General features: G+C 31.7%; 1 long non-coding RNA gene and 1 pseudogene across 1 annotated transcript; one reads left to right on the top strand and one right to left on the bottom strand.

The window, feature by feature from the left end:
• Positions 1 to 1,997: 1,997 nt before the first annotated feature.
• LOC149578467 (uncharacterized) lies at positions 1,998 to 7,225 on the top strand. Its single transcript, XR_016356374.1, has 2 exons — positions 1,998 to 2,985; positions 6,827 to 7,225. It is a non-coding gene; the product is annotated as an uncharacterized LOC149578467 (long non-coding RNA).
• On the bottom strand, positions 5,335 to 6,681 carry LOC149578468 (PTI1-like tyrosine-protein kinase At3g15890 pseudogene; annotated as a pseudogene).
• Positions 7,226 to 7,895: the final 670 nt, after the last annotated feature.

The following is a 7,895-nucleotide window of genomic DNA, read 5'->3' as shown; positions in this document are numbered from 1 at the left end:
GTAACTTGTAATTCCTCCAACATTGAGATCTTTGGCATGTGAATATTTATCACTTCACACACAAATATATTACTTTGTTCTTCTCTGCCCCCTCTATATATCTCTTCCTCTCTCTTTCTATCAATAAATAACAAATTTATTAAATTAATTACTAATTCAACAAAAAGTAAAATTGTAATTTTATATGAAATATTATAGAAGGAAAAAAATTATATTTTACATTCACACTCATTAAGACATTTAAATATAACTCTGACAATAAAAATAAAGGTGCTTGATCAATAATTTTTTTTTTTTTGAAATGAGAAATTTTGGCCACATAGATTTCACATTTAAGTTGTAAAAAAGAAAATTATGCACACAAATGTGTAGCCAAATTTTTAGCCTTATCCATTAATTCAAAACACACTTTAGCACATTTAATGTTTGAACCACTTTGGATGATTTAAAACATCTACATCACTATTGGTGTACACAGATAGACATGAAATTATTTCCCATAAAGACAAGTTCTAACCCAAATCCATTCTCTTTCCTCATAACCGTTTCATATCTATCACAAATATTATTAAATATCAACAAATTGTTGAATCAATTTTTAGATTATTAAATATCAATAGTTTGTTCACTATTTTAAAAATATATATATATTAAAGGGATTTTTTTTTTTTTCAAAAGATTTTAACAAAATAAATAGAAGCTTTTTAAATTATTATTAAAAAAAACATGAAACATACACATCACTTTTTCCTTTGAGGGGACATTCAAATAATTTTGAAAGTTTAAAATACCAACCAAAACATTATAGGATATGCACAAAATGGTTTTGTTGAAAAATTCATGGAAATGAGAGTCAAAAACAAAGACTGATATGTACTTCATTTGAGAAAATACACGGTGATGTGTAACATATCCTCTTCAAACCTTGAAAATGATTTCGTTTAATGTAAGTCTTGGCACGACATGTTTATAAGTTGAATCCTAAAAGTAATATCACAATTTAACTTGTTGTGGAAAATATCTTCTACTTATCAAATAATGAGTTTAAGGGGCTTTATAATGAATGGTTCATAAGACACAATAATTAGTGAAGGTTTTGCAAATGAGGTTGTAAGTAGAGTGGGTTTAACCATAGAGGAAACTCCATAGTTAATCACAATCAAGCTAGAATAGTATAGGGATGGGTACCCTCCCATGAAGTCCCCATCCTTCACCTATGTGAGAATCACTACTTATGAACCATGGGTCAATGATTTTAACTCAAAAACTACACAATGGAATCCTAATATCACAATTTGAATTGTAGAAAATATCTCATAGTTATTAATTTTGAAAAGTTCAAAAATAAGATAATAACTTACAATATAATGACAAGTAGGACCCTATAATACAATGGTAAATTATGAGCCTCTTATCTCGGAGATAAAAACTCACAATACAATGATATAAAATGTACCACTAAATTAAATAGATTTTTTTAAATATTATTAATTTTATTTTAATAAAAATCATTTAAACTAAAAACAAAAGCTATTTAATATTCTTTGTAATTAGTTGAATTTTTAAAAATAATATTAAAATTCAATTCTAACATATTATTATATATAAAATAGTTACTGTCAATGGGCCCTTGGTCTATTGGTGAAGTTGAATGGCTCACAAAGAGCCCACCTAGGATCAAGTCTTGTTGAGTGCAAGGCTCCGACATCATAACGGATGCCCCTCAATCCTTACTCTAAGCTGAAGAGATTTCAGGCAATGTTTATGTGGTGGCCTTCGCTAGTTGGTAGCTCACAGGCTTTGTGCCTTACTGGGCTGCCTTGCAAGTCTGAACCCTCCATAAAAAATAAAATTAAAAAATGCTAAGAAAAATTAGAATGAAAATAAATGTATCTAATTATTTTTAGCTCTATGAAAACAAAATTATTGAATAAACCTTGTTTATAAATTTAAAATGTAAAACTGTAATTAAAGAAAATGGTACAACATCAATTTGGTTTAATGGAAAATTCGAGTGAAGTTGGAAAACATAATAGTGATGTTAAAATGCGCAATGAATCTTCTCAAATAAAACACCATGTCAATTAGCAATCCTAATGAATCCCCTTTCCCTGTACAAGATTACAACCATTTCCACTTCTTCTCTCATGGCATAGGAAGGATGGAGCGTTCCCTATATAGGAGTGAGGAAAAGGTCATACAGTCAAGAGAAATATAGAGTTTGGTTTGGAATTTTACAAAGAATGGATGAAGGAGCCCTTACTTATGACATTGCTACTCTTCTTCGAAGGATTAGAGGCAAAAATGGACTTATCTTACATTTACTCAGCTCAGGAATTGATGGAACCAGCTAAATGCTCTCTAATGTGCCTGGTAATAAAAAGCTATTATTTCTTGAGTGCGACAAACACAATCTTTTTTCTTCCATCATTGGAAGTTTTGCAAGAAAAATGAAGGAAATAATTGCAATAAATTAACATAAGTAGATACAATTAATTCTAAATGTAAATTCATGTAAACCCTAGGAAAACATTGAAACTTATATCTGACATGTTGATAATATCTAGAAATACAAAATACCTAACTACAGGCCAGTGTGTGCATACCCACATGATAAAACACGGATTTCAATGGTAGGAATATCTATCAATAGGAATTTAAATTATGTATGTCAAAAATGAAAAGTTAATCGATGCACACGAAGTATTTGATAAAATGCCTAAATGAAATGTTGTCTCATGTATGATTACAAGATATGTAAGTAATGGTAGGACAGAGAATGGCTACCAATTGTTTGACAAAATGCCTGAACATAATTATGTCATCTGGAGTGCTATGATTGTGGGGTATGCAAAGAATGGACAACGGAAATAAGCCTTGAAGTTATTTTTGTAGAGGAGGGAGGGTTTGGAACCAAGGCGGTGGACATTTGTGATGATCATGAGTGTTTGCGGGGAGCTTTGTGATGTTGAGCAGGGTGGATAGGTACATAATTATGTTCTTAAAATTGGATTTTTATCATGTGTTGAAATTGAGAATGTCCTTGTTATGATGTATACCGAATGTGGAAGTGTAGAGAATTCTCATACCATTTTTCACAAAATGCCTGAAACCAAATTTGAGCACATATTTGAAGGTAGTCACGAAAAACTAGAATGCTTAAGTATTTATATAGTTGACTTAGAAAGTTTGTTACATACAAAAAATAACTCTGCATCATGGATGATAAATGAAATATGTGAAACACAAATATAGAGGAGTGTATATATATTTTTAAATGGTGATGGTATTCAAGATTTCCTGATCAACTCCCAGCTACAATCATAGGAAGGGGGGCACAAACAATTTAAAATTTATTTTGAAAAATTATAGATAAGTATTTTGATAGAAAGGCACATGATTTCACACTCAGATCACATCAGATTGCATGGGTATACAAGATGTATGTTATGCATAGATTGGTTTTAAAGATATTCATAGATCTCTTCTCCCACATAGATTTTTTATGTTTCATTCTCAACATACCCAACCTATATGCAAACTAATATCTACTACATCTTCAAATTACCCCACTTTCTTACTGCACTCAAATGCACACAAATAATACTTACATCCCAATATAAGCATAACAATAGAGTACAGTACCCAATAATACTTGGAAAGAGATGTGAGGGTGTATATTCTGGATGCATGTCATAGATGGGGTTCATAAATCTCTTTTATTTTCCCATTCTTTCATTGAAATCAAAATATCACAAATGTTAGAAGATGCTCACCTATTGTATGTTACTTCTTGGAACATTTTCAGTTCATACTACTCCAACTTTGCAAGCACCAGGTGTGTGGACTGCAACATAAATTCTTTAACTATATTTCATCTTCATTAACCTATATAATTCCTCATTTTTTATAAGTTTATCGTAATATATTTATATCTAAGACTACTTATCTTCAAAATTTTGTTTTGGGTTTTTTTTCTTATAGATTACAGATCAGAGCACCTCTTTCTAATAAAGGTCATGGAAAGTACTCATAATCATGTAGACAAATTGTCATCCACAAAGCTCTAGCTTCTAGTTGAGGATGTACAGGCATTGTTTGTAGGACACATGATTAGTTTTCTTATTTTGGAATCCCATTTTACCATAAGTTATGATCATTTCAGCAATATCTTTGGCACAACAATATACAAAAGCAATAGAAGATCTAGCATTTTTTGCTGCAAATCACCATGCCAGTAAATACCCAAATGCAGATGGTAGCTCTACTTTACAGGTTTATGTGGAGGAAACAAGCAAACTATTTTTTGATGTCCTAGAGCAAGTACTCCTTGCTGAGACAGACAACTCTAAACTCAAGGAAACATTCCTTGAAATAGTTGAAGAAGAAAGAAACAGTTTTCAATATTTTAGCAGGAAAACGAGAATTTTTTGATACATGTTTAGCCAAAGAGCTCTTCAGGCCATTAGAAGAAGTCAAGAGTTATGACGTGCACTTTCACCTAATACAGTAATCTTTCAATAGAAGATTAATTGAAAGTCCAATACAAGAATATCAATAAAACTCTCTATTCCAAAATTCTCATTGAAAATCCAAGACCAACCAACAAATATCATTTTTCTTATACCACAAATTCAGAAAAGGCATTGATCTACATGGAAACAAATTGCATGCAATACCAAAGAATACAAACCTGACATGCCATAAAGTAACTTAGTTAAATGGGCATAAACTCAAAAAAATTGCTCATAAGAGGATATAGCAGAAAATTCTCAAGCAAGAACTGGTATTAACTCGATAATCTCTGACCATTTCCTCCACTGCAAATATTTAATGGTACTCAATAAAGTTTTGAAATTTTGTTTACTTTAATATAACAAAAATCAACTCTATCTCAAGATGCCACCAATCATTCCAAACATTTTGTTCAAAACCTCTTTGGGATTACTTACAGAGTTGCAAATTTCTCCTGGATTTTCAGTCTCCAATGTTACATAGTCAGAGCACCTCCAGAGAACAGGTAAAAAGGCTCCAAAATTCTAATGCACAATTTCCTCAAGACTAAAATATCTTTACTTACAAACAACATATCTTTATAGCATGAATTTCTACGAAAATGAACAGCTGGATTCTTCCTCGAACTTTTTGAGTAATGATTGAAAGTGCAAGAAGCAAATCCAAATAGACTAAAAATGAGGACTCCACTCTAAGAGCTCATTTTAGCTAAGTTTCTCAAAATTCAAAAAAAACTTAAGGTATCACAACTCAATCCTTATACACAAGCACTAATGAAATACAAATGTCATTTGACTGAGGAAACTTTCATCTGCTTCTAGTAATTCCTTCAAGTATATTCCACCTTCCAAGTTCCCATTTTTGTCTTTTTTCTCATTTGTCATTTTATACAACTTTTTTTCAATTCACCTATGAGGAAGCTCACTACCTCTAGCATTGTTGGTCTTTTCTTAGGGGCATTTTGAGCACACATTATTGCAACATGAACCACCCTCTTTAATTCTTCTTCATTGTATTTTCCTTGGAGCTTTGGATTATCTAGCTGATCATACTTACCTTCTAAAACCAAGGGAAGGGCCCAGTCAGTTATAATAATCTTCATACTTGGGTTGCCTACCTTTTCTATTGGCTTCTTACTAGTAGAAATTTTAAGCAATAATATACCAAAGTTGTACACGTCACAACTTTTAGATGCTTTTCCCCACATCACTTATTTAGGTACAAGATAACCTAGCGTATCTTTCACTCGTGTGGTGACATGTGTTGTACCTTTAGGTATGAGCTTTGTAAATCCGGTCCAAAGTCAGCAACTTGTGCCTTAAAATCAAAATCTAGAAATACATTGCTTGCCTTAATATCTCTATGGATTATATGAGGTGTTGCATAACGATGAAGATAAGCAACACCCTCTATAGAGCCAATTGCTATGCTCATTCACCTTTGCCAATCAAGGAGACAATCTACAAAATGTTGGCCATGGAGATGTGAAAGTAGACTTAAATTTGGCATGTAATCATAGACCATAAGATGTTCCTGCCCCTTGTCACGATACCCTCACAAACTCAACAAATTTTTATGGCGAACTCAACCAAGAATCTCAACTTCCACAGCAAACTCCATTTCAGCTTTGGTGCTCCAGACTTTTAGTCTTTGACCACAATCTATGAACCATCCCGAAGTTGATCCCAATAGACACTTCCAAAACCTCCTTCTCCAAGTTTATTATCATTATTGACATTGTTTGTAGTTGCATGTAGCTCCTTCAAGGAGAAAATCCTCCAAGTGCTACTTTTCTTCTCTACTCTTCTATTAAGAGCTCCAATGCAATAATACTTTGCGAATAAGTCCATCCTCTTGCCCCACTACTGTTTGAAATCCAAATGCCAACAAATTTGGCAAGATCCTTCCAACTCAAACCGGAATTGTAGATTTTTCTTCACCATTCTAACACAAATGGTCTCCAAACAAGTTCTCAAAAAACAAGAACAAAAGAATTCTACTCTGCCATTGATTTGGCTTACAATAAGGTGAAAGGAGAAGAATCCTTAACATATACATGCACACAAGCACATTGGCCCTTGCATTCCCTTTGTCAAACCCACGCACTTCATAACATTGATCAAATGGGGCCTTACAATGAATCACACAAGGGGCCAAAGAATGAAAAAAAAATTATTAGTTGCACAAACTTTGCATTCGAATGGGAGAGTTAAGTAAGTATTAATTATTGCTGTTGTATCTGTTGAGTATTTTTCTCCTCTAAAAGTTTCCAAATATTACATTACAATGTTTTTTCTTTGGGTATAATCAGAATGAAAAGACAGAGATTATGTCATGGAGGAATGGTGCCTGTGGGAAGCAGAGAGGTGCAAGCTTTTGTTTTTGAAGAAATTAAAGGTATCTAAAAGTAGGCTTTCATGAAATGCTTTTTGTGCCTATTTTAAAGGTTTGTCTGTTTGGTCTTGTCGCACTTTTGATTGAAAATGATTTACTATTATTTCACGCACTGACCCTCTTTTCTAGATAATATAGATGCATCTAGCAATAGTCCAACATGCCCTCCCCATCCAAGAATTATGTGGGGAGTTTGTATTCGATGTGGTGTGATGAAACCAAATTTAGATTCAAATGATCAAACTGGAGTTGCTCTTACATATATCCATAAGGTATCCATTTTATGAAAGCTGATTGCATGGTTTAATTATTTGTTCGATTTCCTTGAATTATGACTCAATTATTAAAAAACATCATTTTCTTAACTATTTTTATAAACTGATTGTCTGTAGACAATACAACTAGTGTTAAATTTTCCTTGTATAATTCCCCACATTGATCTTTCAGTAAGTAAAATTCAATTATTTGTTTATGTAACTGAAACCATTTCATATGTAAATATTTTTTAGGATTTTAAGCTCATAGATAGAGAAGTTGCATGGTTACATGATAATGATCTAAAGAAGTTACTACCAAAAAAGAAACTCTATTTAATGTTGGACCTAGGTCACACATTGCTCAATTTTACTCATTTGTTGAAGTTTCCCACGAAGAGGCAGCATATGTCACATCAACTTACTTAAAGGCATATCAAATGTTGAATCAGGTGTGCTAGTTGATCAGTTACTTGGATAATTTTTTGATATATATATTATTTTAATTATATTCATCATCTTAAAATAGATGATACATAATATTATATTATATGTTACTTCTTAATCATATTTGTAATAATAAATTATATTATATTATATTATTAACAATATTTTCTTTCTTTATTATAATAATTTGAATAATAATATTTCGTAGGGTATTATTATTTATTTGATTAACATGATTATTATTATTATATTATATTATATTATTTGTTTAACTTTGTATTTAGG

The sequence above is a fragment of the Cupressus sempervirens genome, chromosome 1 (assembly GCF_028749045.1).
Source record: "Cupressus sempervirens isolate cs-2001-9-10 chromosome 1, ASM2874904v1, whole genome shotgun sequence".
In the NCBI taxonomy this organism is placed as follows: Eukaryota; Viridiplantae; Streptophyta; class Pinopsida; order Cupressales; family Cupressaceae; genus Cupressus; species Cupressus sempervirens.
This window is presented reverse-complemented; position numbering and strand designations above follow the sequence as displayed.